This window comes from Venturia canescens, chromosome 7 (assembly GCF_019457755.1).
Source record: "Venturia canescens isolate UGA chromosome 7, ASM1945775v1, whole genome shotgun sequence".
Taxonomy (NCBI): Eukaryota; Metazoa; Arthropoda; class Insecta; order Hymenoptera; family Ichneumonidae; genus Venturia; species Venturia canescens.
The window spans coordinates 15,145,192-15,157,793 of record NC_057427.1 but is presented as its reverse complement, the minus strand read 5'-3'; the positions used below and the strand labels follow the sequence as shown (position 1 = coordinate 15,157,793).

The 12,602-nt window shown below is 38.6% G+C and overlaps 1 long non-coding RNA gene across 1 annotated transcript; it reads right to left on the bottom strand.

The window, feature by feature from the left end:
* Positions 1-1,562: 1,562 nt before the first annotated feature.
* On the bottom strand, positions 1,563-4,749 carry LOC122413686 (uncharacterized). The gene is made up of 3 exons (XR_006261601.1): positions 4,606-4,749; positions 2,083-2,312; positions 1,563-1,995 (listed from the first exon to the last, which is right to left on the bottom strand). It is a non-coding gene; the product is annotated as an uncharacterized lncRNA (long non-coding RNA).
* Positions 4,750-12,602: the final 7,853 nt, after the last annotated feature.

Here is a 12,602-nt window from a genome sequence, read left to right as displayed (position 1 = left end):
AAATATGTTTTTGACATAAATTTAATATTTTTATGAAAACAAATATAAATTTCTTAAAAATAATGGACCGTTAATAGACGAGATTGCATGTTCACTACAAACAATGCGTCAATTTAATTCGGCTGACTAAATAAAAATTTCGACAGAGCTTTCGAATTTTTGCAGCCAAAGTATGTTTTGTTCGAAATGAAAAAAATGTACAATCTTAATTTAGAAAGTAATTTCTTTCTTCTTCCTGGAATACAAATTTTTTCGATTAAAGTTTTTTATTTTTATACCGAAGAGTAATGCGATTGCTGGAATAAAAGTCAATTACTTGTTTCAAGTACGTTGCGTGTTTCCAATGAAAAATATTGCATATTTCTGAGTATTGCATACTCATGAAAAATATTGCATATTTTTCATGAGTAATTTCCATGTATCCCATCAAAATAAAATATTGTCACCAAAAATATTATTTATTTACCACGAAAATATATTATTTGCTATTGGCAGCAATTCTGTATTTAATTTAAATAACGGTATTTAGTTTCAAGAACCTTTATTATAACGACTAATCAATAACTGCCAAAAAAATGATTTATTGGACGTAAAATATTTTTTTATCCAACCCAAATGAAAATATTTTAGTAGCCAATGAATTTCCCTCAAATAATTTGAATTACTTGGAAAAAGAATTTTTTTTTAACAGTGTAGTGCTCTGAAATACAGGAATATTTTGCCTCGAGCATTGTAACGATCAGGGTCGACGTGCCAACGTACGAATTCGAGGTGGCGGGGTCGATGACGTATCATAGACCGTAGCAATGATCTACTCGAAACGTGCTGGTATTTTTGATGATTTCGTGATCAATTGGGCGAAATTTCAGTTTTACTCTGCGCGATGAATCACATTGAGAATTCATTAAAGCAACGCGCGGACGTGACGGGCGAGAGAAAAATTGCTTTTCTGATTGAAAAGTCATTTTCGAGTGTTCAGCTCTTGACAAAAATTCGAACGAGGTCAAATTCACGAGGTCAATACGGCGGGCCACAGGGAGGGCAATAACTTTTGGGCTGCATTGAAAATAAAAGACATTCGGTGTCTTGAGCCAGAAATCACGAGGGCGGTGGAACTGATAACAACGCTGCGATAAATCTACCAGTCAGCTGAAGAGTAAAATTGTCGTTTTACACTTTTTCATTAGGGGAAAATGGGCCCCGCTGAAGCTTTTACTTTTTCCGAAGAAAACGTCCCGCTGTTTTGTGTCGTGTATTATCAGCGAAAGAGAGCAGTCACTAAATTATTTTATTCCCAAACGAAACCTTGCTCTGTGCCGGTTGGCATTGACTCGTCTCGGAAAAACAGCTATTTGTGAAAAGCCCTCGTACTTTTCTCTCGAAGCGATAAAAGTTCAATGGGATTTAACTTTTCACTCATATTCACCGAAACGTTGCGTAATAATTGATGCTACTATAATGGGAAAGCGTCGAGGGATTTGCAGAACCAACGGCTTTGGACGTTTAAAAACAAATAAATTAAGCTACGAAATATTCGCTTCGAATTATTTAAAGCCACGGTATTGGATTTTGCAAACAATCATTCCGGCATTTTAATATTTTTTAACCTTTCACAATCACAATATTTTTCATGAATTTTCCTGTTGACATTGCTCCCAACTGCGACACATTTTTTTTCTCAAAAATTATTTACATATGCCAAATTGAATTTATATGCCGATCGAAAACAGAATGCAGGCTTTTTCATTGCAACTCCACCGCACAAAACGGTTTGCTGATCAGTCTTTTTTCGCTCGTTGGATCACCAAAATATCTTCGTCCTTTAATTACTGCGTACGATTCACTGTTTTAGTCCTCTATTACGTAAGAACTCGATTGGTCTTTTATAGTCCGAAGTATTTGGCTATCGACTCACTTCCGAGCATGAAAATATAATATTTAGAATGAAAAAGTCCACAAAAAAGTGAGACACTCTCTGCGATTTCCGCTGTTTCACTAAAACCAAAAAAAAAACTGTTAAAAGTAATATTTTGAAGACCCGAATAAAGGAAGTCGGGTGTACATAAACGTTTTTTTTTGTACCGATATCCTTCATAATTCATGCACCGAGGGTTGAAAGTCACGGGCCCTGTCAATACAGTCAAATGTTCCATCTCTATATACCCACTTCCGTGTTTCCACTTGTCGATTCTGGGTCATGCGGGTGCTCTTTTATCGTTCAATGTCCACGGTCAGTCAGAACCAGGTGGATTGGAAAAATTGCATTGACCCGAGGTCATATCGGAGCAAGGATACAGGGTATGATGATCGATCTAACGACATCCGATAAAAATAGATTTGCCATCGATTTATCATTGTGACAAAATAGTTCTCGACAATTCCCGGTTTTCGAATTTTCAGTTTTTTTCGCTTTATTTTTCATTTTTTTTTTTTATCTCCATGTACATTTTTTTGCTTGTTTTTTGGCATGTACAAAATACATGGTAGTTTTTTAAATTGAAAGTTTTGATATATTTCTGAAATACTAGTTAAAGTAATTGCGTCAATCATAACTTCATTCCACTTAACAATCGATGTGTTCGCAAAAGTTTACAAAAAAAGTTCTGCTTGCGGGGAGTAGAAAAAATAAGTTGGCCACCGGCGACCAGGAATCTTTGACTGCGAGAAAAAACGAAAGTCTTTTGAGCCGAAAACTAAGGAGTTTGTTGTGCTTATTTTTGTAACTGTTCTTTGCGATAATTTCGTGACAGTCTGTGATACTTTTTGACAAACATTTTGACAGCAAAGATCGTTCAGGAACAAAAAATGTTCATTTTTCCGCGACCATACTTTTTTCTCTGCCATTTTTTTTAGGATTCATCATACGAGCCCCCGGGGAAGCTTCGAGTAAAAAAGATAGCTCCTCTTTCCGAGGAGCTACGTTGATGATGACTCCATTAAGGAGTTTCGGTACAGGCGATACAATGTTGCCATGCTAAACCATACTAAAAACATAAAAAATTTCAAAAAGTTCAGAATTTTATTAAACTTGGTCAACATATTCTTTAGTGCCAAATTTGACAATACAAATTTTTTAAGATTTTTCTTCTACACAGTTATCGAGTAATTCATCACCAAAGTTCACTTTTATAAGCATAGCTTTTCCATATATATAGGTATACATTCCGGGCATAAGAAATCTGCTTTAATGCGTAATTACTCAATAACTAAGTAGAAGAAAATTTTGAAAAAATTTGTGTTTTCGCACTTGATGTTGAAGAACATTATCGCCAAATTTCATTAATTTCTTAATATTTAGACTTCTGTACCGAAACTCCTTAAAACCCTCGTCTTAAGCGAGCAATCCCAGGTGCTCCAAGTGACATATCGGTACTCCGAGCTGACACGAATCGCCTCATATGAATGTCAATAATTCTATAGTATCGACGAAAATCACGATCAGTCCTTGCGCGTGTCGACTTTTTTATTTTTATTTTCAGATAATTTAGATAAACATCACGCGTGTATTACCGCACTCGGTAGGCGTACTGTATCGATAACGAATGTAGAACGGGGTGGCGTTCATGACCGGCAATTCGTGCGAGTCTCTGGGTCACTCGACAATCTCTCGTCTGTACCTTTCGATCTTGAGCACGGAACGAGGAAGGCCTCTTGAATAATGCGAGAGCCATATGCATGCTATTTTGTTACACGCATGAATGGGCTTCATAAAAAAATGCATGGATTGCAGTGAGGCAATAGAGAGTTACTTAATAAATTAGCATGCTGTTGCCTTGTGGAAAATTTGAGATTTATCGTTCCGATTGGGATAATAAATGATGGATTTTGTCTCGGGAATTATTTGCACATTTTATTTAATGTTTACGCTCAATAAATGAATTTACCATTTCGCTGTTGTAATATATATTCGTCGAAAGTAATTTTCGCTAGTAATTAAAATCGACGAAAAAGCATACTAAATTTGTCGTCCCTATAAATACAGAAATGCGGTACCCAATCGCACACGATTTAATTGTACAAACTCGAACGAAGCTGGAATACGAGAGTAAGAGTGAGCCCAAGTGTTCATTGGTATACGCTCGCACCACGTATAAACTCTGCTGAACTTGACCCACTCTCGGCATCACGTGCTCGTTTCGTCTCTCTCGATACGACAAGTGTACAATTTGTTACATCAACTCATCATCTCTCTGTTTTCAATATAACTGCACGATGCAACACTTTGTTCGACGTGTATATGTAATAATAAACATGAAAATCGTACTCATTTGAGCCTGTACTATTCCGATGAACATCGTTCAGCGATGAGTAAGTTAAGGAGACAAATGTTCGAACGATTACTGTTATCATATTTCAGTTTTTACTGGTTTACACAAGAAAATGGAACACTCCATTTTTTGGTAGTTTGATGTTTGGAAATTTGCTTAATTTATGCAGCTGGTGAGGCAATTTGGATGGAATTTTGTTGCAATAACTACGTTTGTTTTTATGACTTGTAAATAGCTGATGGTGTGCTTTATGGGGCCATAAATCCCCCATGAAGTCGCCTGTATATCGATTATAACACCGTTTATGCCGAATATACTTGGAATTGTTTGAGCTTACCTCGTTAATGGCTCGAGCTAACACAGCCTCGTGGTGTCATTACAAATGATAACAGAACTGCCGCCGCCTTGGCTGCCACATTATCGTTATTTCACGATCCCCACCACCCTCCGAGGCACGCTCTTAGCTTCTTAGGTCAGTGGTGCCAAGTTCAGATTCTGCGATTTATCGTTTTACACGTGCTCATCGGACAACGGAGGCCACACCGAGTCCTCATTATTTTTTTTATCTAATTGCACGATTGACAATTTTCCGTCACGAACGCTTTTCCAATGTAAACGCAAATTTTCGAAATTTACTTTGAAACTGAAGGCAAATGAAAAACAAAATTATTAAATATACCAATGAAATATCAACTTTTTACATTCGAGAAGAATCTCTGATTCTACGATCCCGACAATGAAAGATGAAAACAATGCCCAGCGGACAGAGAGAGCTTCGCTGTTTAAGGGTCGGTCAACTTGAATGTTATGTGGCCCTTAGGGATCGGAGGGTCGAAAGCGTTCAACCTTGAAGTGTTCGCTAACTCACCCTTCCTGATGGCGGACCAGTAGAACACTCGAACAATCATGGAAGCGTTGATGGTCGAATTAATGTCGGACAAGTATTGTCCACTTGATTAGGTTTGCGGCAAGATCCAAAGCCTCTCCTTCTAATTCGCACTGATTGTCACGAAATTGCGTCAATGCGTCCGGCTTCCACAGGATACGTCGATATTGCGTGTTGTGACGTTCAATCTCCCGAGCATCGAGGATATGACGAGTTCAATCATTGTTTTGTCTCCATTCGACAAAAGTCATTTCAGAAACCTTCCAATCTACGGTTGCAAGTCATTCTGGTCGATCGTTTTCCCTCGGGAAACAAATTTGCGTTTTGGACAGAGTGAATTTTTAAAATGGCACCATCAAAGATTGCCTTACAAAATATTCTCCCACCCGGCGTTTTGTTTACTAGAAAAAGTAAAATGAGAACAACATAAACTGTCATTCGACTAGGATGATTCGATAAAACACCATTTTTTCATAATTCACGTCTCCTTTCGTATTTGTAACACTGAAAAATTGAATAGCGCAGCAAATTTTCTTCCATGTGTTCGTCAAAAAAGGGAATTCCTTCGGCCAAATGCAGTTAAAAAAAATAGTGTTCAGCTATGAAATATAAGGATTGGATGGAAATTGACTGCTCGTGTTTTCTCGGCACCCTTTTGGGTGTAGCTAAACTTCTAATACGTGGATTGACGTCAAATTCGAAGCGATGTATAGTCAGTGGATCCTGCATACCTTTACTTGTCCGGATTTAAAGTTAAACGAGCTTATGTCGCGTTACATATTGATGGAGGGATTTAACTCTGGATTAAACGTCTTCCCATCTTCTTTAGTTATGCCGTACTCCAGTTCGCTTTAGCCTCGTCGCTTTAAACTCTGCAGCGCGACGCACGTATGCGTGTGTCGTTTCGTTTTGATCCACTAGCTCAGTCGAATTAGCACTGAAAGTTTACTTTTTAAAACCGAGTAAAAACTGGGCCAAGTTGTATCATCGGATGTACCGTTTCTGAAGCTTCTAACTTTTTCAACTCGGTTGCTCCGTCCTCACCTGAGCGTTCCTGTCTTCTTTGCTCTTTCAATGTTTTTGTAGACTGTGTTTACCACACATGACAGATTTACATGGATTACGCTCGTCCATAAAATGTACAACTTGCGACAAACTTTCGCTGGTTTTGATGATTGTGAATCCTTCTCGTAAACTAATAGTAAGAGAGAACAAAATTCTCGTTCGAATTCCTCTTAAGGCCTTACATATTTATGTTCAGCGGTGCCTAAAACGCGTTCAAAGAAAAACAGTTTTTAGAAGAGAGCAATACAAATTAATAAAAATAATTTTTAAACTTTGTAAAAAAAATTATTTTATTTTTTTCAGTAATTACGACACAAGAAATCACGTCTCTCGAAGCACTATGAAAAAAAAGTTGCTTCACGATCTGCATCATTTCTTGAAATGTTGAAGGATCTGCAAAACGTAATAAAATTCTTGTAAAATGAAGATGTAGTTATAGTCTGTCGAGCCGGATTTTTTAAATACGAAAAATTTAGCAATTTACGGCAGTTTAAAAAAAAGTGTGCGTTTCGTGTCATAAATGTCACGCTTTAATTATGTTTATAAAATCTTTTAATCACAATATCAAAAATCTGACTCAACAGATTATAGAGAAAATAATTTTGAATATTAAAAAAAGCATGAAAAAATATTAAAATAGTGACAGAAAAAACAGTTTTGAGAAAAACGTATTTAAAGTTTCAAGTGCGCATCAGACCCTCTCGTCGAGCAGTGCACGTTTTCTATAATGACTTTTGATCTACAGAGAATTTTTACAAATCGACTCTCACAGAAATACGCCTAAAACTACAGAGAATAAGAATCTGTAAAAAAAAAACGATTTTTTGAAAATTTTAGACGTATACTTGGCCTTGATAACGTGGAAATATTTTGCTGAAGGTGAAATCTTCGGAGGATCGCGTCCTTTTATGAATACATTAACGAAAGTAAAAAGTTTGTTTGTCGAAAGTAATCAGTAGAACGCGTAGAGGGTAAGAGGAGCTTCTCTAGATGGAGAATGTGTACATTTCACTTCCATAAATTCTCTCTGTTCGATGAAGCTTTTTCGCTATGAAGGAGTTCAAGTGATTGAGGAGCTTCTTCATCGAGGAATCTTTCTCGAACAAACAAAAATTATAAAAAGTGAGAAGCGCAAGTTTTTTACTTCGCAGGCTTCTTCGTAGCAGCTGCAGTACCGGGTTACAGGATAAGAAAAATATTGACCGTAGGAAAATAACCTTTTGCTATAACGCCGCATCTAGAGTGAGTCATCGAGTATGGGCATGGGCATCCAAATAAAGGCGATCCGCCTGCCGCCCTCCAAACCTGTTTAATATGCTGCACTTCAAAACCTCTTCAATACTAATGTTGTACTTCGAAGCTCTGGAAGTTTCATACTAAAATTTTTCAACACAAAATACGTACAAAGTTAGTACGAAAACAGATGTTCGCGTTAACTGTAGTATGCTCGAAAAGCATTTCTACGAAAACATGAACATCCTTATGGTTCACGAAATGCAAGTATTCGGTAAATATATGCTTCGTAAACATTATTTCTCATCACAGAGCTTCACAGAGTTCGTTGAAAAATCCCACTTTTCACATGCTCCTCTTCGGCAATGGTTCAAACCCTGTAAATGCATCGAGCGATGGAGCATATTCGTAATGAATCATGAAAATTGACGTGAAACATATTTTCTTATTATATCTGCAGCATTCGGAAAAAAGAAGAATATTCAAAAATTATGAAGTTCTCAGCGAGATCGATTCGACGTGGAATGTCTCATGTGCAGTAACGAGAGATGAGCGATATCCATCAAAGTCGTTGGAAAGAGTGCCTGATCCATTATCGTCGCCTTGCTCGCCGTTTCGTTGATATCGAAAAGCGAGAGAGTCCCCTGACGATCCATAATAACTACGGTATCAACCATAAATCCGTCAAACCACGCTCGACCAACCAAAGTTTTCCGCAGCCTCGAGAGCTCTCGCAGCCTGTGCGGCTCGAGTTTATGAAGAGTTACAGCAAGGGTGAAAAAGAAAGAGATAGAAGGGCAGAGGGTACGGGAGAAGGAGAGATAGGTTGACCGGGGGGATGGGGCTACATGATAGAGGAATCGAAAAAGTGTCGTGGAATGAAGATAGTCGAGGCTCGCCTCCCCAGAGAATCACATCGATCGCATGTGGTTCATTCTAGATGGATGTTCACTCTTCGATTAGTCAAAATAGACTGATGGGAAATAATGTTCCCAGCGAGATTGTACTCGAGTGAGTATTCTCGTTACAAGAATTCGCACCGTTCAACTACTAATACGAGCTGCATACATCCATATTGATTAAGTCCTAATGTGAATTCTGCTGAACGAATTGAATCAATCATATTGGAAATGAAATTGAGTCCAACATTGATTTTATTGGTGTATTTATGCCGTTGCTAATTGCGCTGTCTTATGCGCTCGGATCGTCTGTATATATCAACGAACAATCAATTATACAATGACGAATTGAAATTTCAAAAAGACTGAACGCGATTCTGGCTTTGTTTATTTTCCGCTTGCATAAACGTGGCTGATTTTAGGACCACTCGTCGTATTATGCAGACATGTAAGTCGCCACCCCCCAATAGCTATAGTTAATATGGCTTCCACCACTCTCTCTCTGATGCCTTTTCCGAGGCACCATAACATTTTCTCATTCGTTCGCGCTTGTTGTTACCGTGTTTTCATTGTTGCCTAGGCGTTACGTCTTGTTTCTCAGAAAAGTCCAAGAGGGATGAACGCTCCAAGTGCAGTGAGTAGCGCTAAGTTTTTTAATCGCTTTTCTCGCTGACAGTGAAGCTCGACAAAGTTACGACCACTTACTGGGCCACGGGACTCTCCAGCAATCACTACCACCAACCACTACTAACACCACCAATCTACCGAGCCGCACTCTATCTGTATCACACTTGGCGAAGTTGTTTTCCCCTGCCCCTCGTCTCCGCGCTCCTCTCCCCCTCGCGGAGAGTAACATTCTACTCTCGGCTCGCAGTTAAATTGGTAAAGTTTCAAGTTTTAACGCTTACGTCCACCACCTACACGTGAAACGTAAACCAACGAGTAATGCACGAGGTTCGTCTCATCGGGAACATCCGTGGGACTAACTAATGGAAATAATATCCCGTCTATATTGTATTCGAAGTTCCGCTAATGTTTGAAACGTCATAGATATCCGCAGTTATTCACGGGCCATAAATGTGCCTGCAGCTTCCCGTCGCGAGAGCAGCTCACGACGCTTTGACTCCGCTCGATGAAAACTAGTTCAACATATTTTTCAATTCACGCACCTGACACGCTACGAGAATTTTCTGCGTAATCAACTGCGGCTCCGGCAGCAGAATGTCCGCCGTTTGTCAGCGCCGCCCGCGGTAACCTCTACTGCGCCCAACATCTACTGATGTAGCAACAGAGATAGCGGGGAGCGACGTTCCCTATCACACTTGGCAGTCCAACTCTATCTGTTCAACTAAGTTTCGACCGGAGATTCGGTTCATCCGCACGAACCGCACAACTCCCTTTGGCTTTTCGCGAGTCCAGTATTTCCTCGTCTTAAAAACTTGCCGAAGCAAGGAATTCCGGAGGAATGACACAACACTCCAGTTCAAAAGATTTCTCCCGTGCACGAAATATCCCAAGAATCCCAATCGACCCAACAATGGAGCATTCAACGTTAACCGGAGTGAAGATACATTTTTCGAGTTACAGTTCTGTCGTCGTGGTATCGCCGATTCAAAGCTGACGGAGCTTGGAGATACGCGAGTCAATTCCTGAGTCGAAATTGTGAGCCTATTTTGATGCTTCTCTGATTGAAAGTAAAGGCACTACGGTAGGACATAAAATAATGTAAAATGACGTACGTTGTACGGTGAGATACTTAATTTTTGCAGCCTTTTAGTTCGGGTCGTAAATCCCAGGTAGCGGCGATCCTTACCCGCACTACCATCACGACGCAGGTACTCGCAAAAGTGTTTTTTCGTTTTTAAATGAAGAATCGATAATTTATCAATTTATAAACGTCGGTAGTTTTATTGATAGAAAGAATTGGCGAGGTAGAAATCTACAGTACGTTACAATCAGACTTTTGCGGAATCAGCCTTAATTCAGGACTCGATTGTCGTATCGAGGATGTCCGTCTTCTTCGAGATTAAATTTTCAAGTGACTCCTTCTTGTCGAGAAAACAACTGCCTCAGCCGAAGGAGGGAGAATTGTGAAAAGTTTAAAAATCTTTTAGTAAAAAATGTAAAGAAAGTATGGTCTTCGAAGTGAGTGAAGACCATTTGGTTTCTGTCATCGGAAAGATGACTTTCCGAAGTACCCAGCAAATTCATATATTTCTTAAGATTTAGAAGAATACAACACAAAAAAAGTAAATTTGTGAGCCATCCATGTCGTTGCTACGCAATGGACAGTCCGCACGATGGCTCTTGAACCCCATCCGGCGCTCACTCAGACCGAAGATCGATCCTGTGACCTGAGTCAGCGCATTCAGGGATGATACTCGAAAACTAATAATTTAAATCTTAGTTTTACGAAAGTCTATTCAACGTGTGACACGCAACATACATGCGTGCTCATAGACAACACACATCGATGAAGCCATTTATTAATAATTTTTTTTTGTATGATGACCGTTGAATTTTAAAATATATAATCTCGAACTCGACCTCCGAGAACAGATACTCTTGTCCGGTTCGTGAGCAACTAGTACTCAACATTTCTTTATCGTATTGCAATCGAGCGAGGCCTCACAAAAGCTTACTTCGTTCGAAGAAATATTCTCGATTATCGAGGAATAATTTATATGCTCCTTTATTAATAAGGGGAAAAAGAATAGAAAGATTGAAAAGCTTGCCCATGTATACGTTGCGAATGAGAGAACATATACACTCGCTCTGTAGATTTAAATGTAATTAAGGTGGTTCCTCCACGAGACAGTTAAATTAGGAATTTTTTTTAATTTGGCATACGTATTGTTTAACATATGAACAACACCTTTATAAAATTTTAACAAGCTTCACCATCCCGAACCCGAGATATATGTAATTGAAGTTGACTCAATTAACACGTAACATATGGACCATGCATAGGCAAACAGTACATTATTAATTCTACCGCTAGTACTAAAATTAGGAAGTTTATAAAAAACGAGGAGGAGCTAGAGCAGGATATCACAGATATTGTGAAAAAAAATTAAGCTGATTGACCATCTAGTTTGACAGATATAGTCTCGAGAAGTACGAACGTTTAGGCTGCATACGATATATTTTGCAAGCGAACAAGCGAATGTCGTCTGTATAGGAAACCTTTTCTGTATGTTGAAGCGTAGCCCGGATAGTTCCGTCAAAAAATTTACTCACGATGTCGGATCAAAAATACTTTTAGAATAAATTTTACGAAAGCAAATGATATTTTTACTATATCTTCTGGCACCGAGTACATGTATAGGCTCTTTACAAAGTTATTGATTACGATCCGAACGAATTATCAACCCTTTTAATACGCAAACGGTACATAACTTTTGGTTGGGGCTGTCGCAGGGGATCGACCTTAAAATAGGACCTAGGGCTACTCAAACTAGGTCCAGAGGAGAATAAGATTTTGTTTAGGAGGTAGGCCTTGCTGTAGTAATTAAGGAGGAGGAAAAGTTGATTCAGGCGACACTTTTAGGCGCATAGGAGGACTAGTATCATCAAGTGACCTCATAAGAGGTCTAAATCAAGTCAAATGCCTTTAAAATAGGCTCAACATTTCGACTCGGATAATGAGGCTTAACGATGTATGGTACAAAAGTTTAAATAATTAGAAATTGATCAAATTTGGTGATAATGTTCTTCAACATCAAGTGCGAAAACACAATTTTTTTCAAAATTTTCTCCTGCTTAGTTATCGAGTAATTACGCATTAAAGCAGATTTCTTATGCCCGGAATGTATACCTGTATATATGGAAACGCTATGCTTATACACGGAACTTTAGTGATCAATTGCTCGATAACTGTACAGAAGAAAAATCTTTAAAAATTTGTATTGTCAAATTTGGCACTAATTGTTCACCAAATTTTATAAAATTCTGATAATTTTGAAATTTTTTATGTTTTTAGCATGGTTTAGCATGGCAACATTGTAGGCCTGTACCAAATATCCTTAAATGAGTTCAACGGGGTCTTCATACTGACCCCAGCAATTTTACGACCCTCCAAGTTTCGAAACTATCGATATTTTTGAAATGATTGTTTCAATTTAATAGTTTAACTTCTAAGCATCAAACGAACGGTCCGAAGCTCAATGATGCGAAACAATCGGTTGGACTGCAGTTGGAAAAAAGCGCATCTCCTCTTTGGCAAAAATCGGGCCACTGCCCAAATCGGAA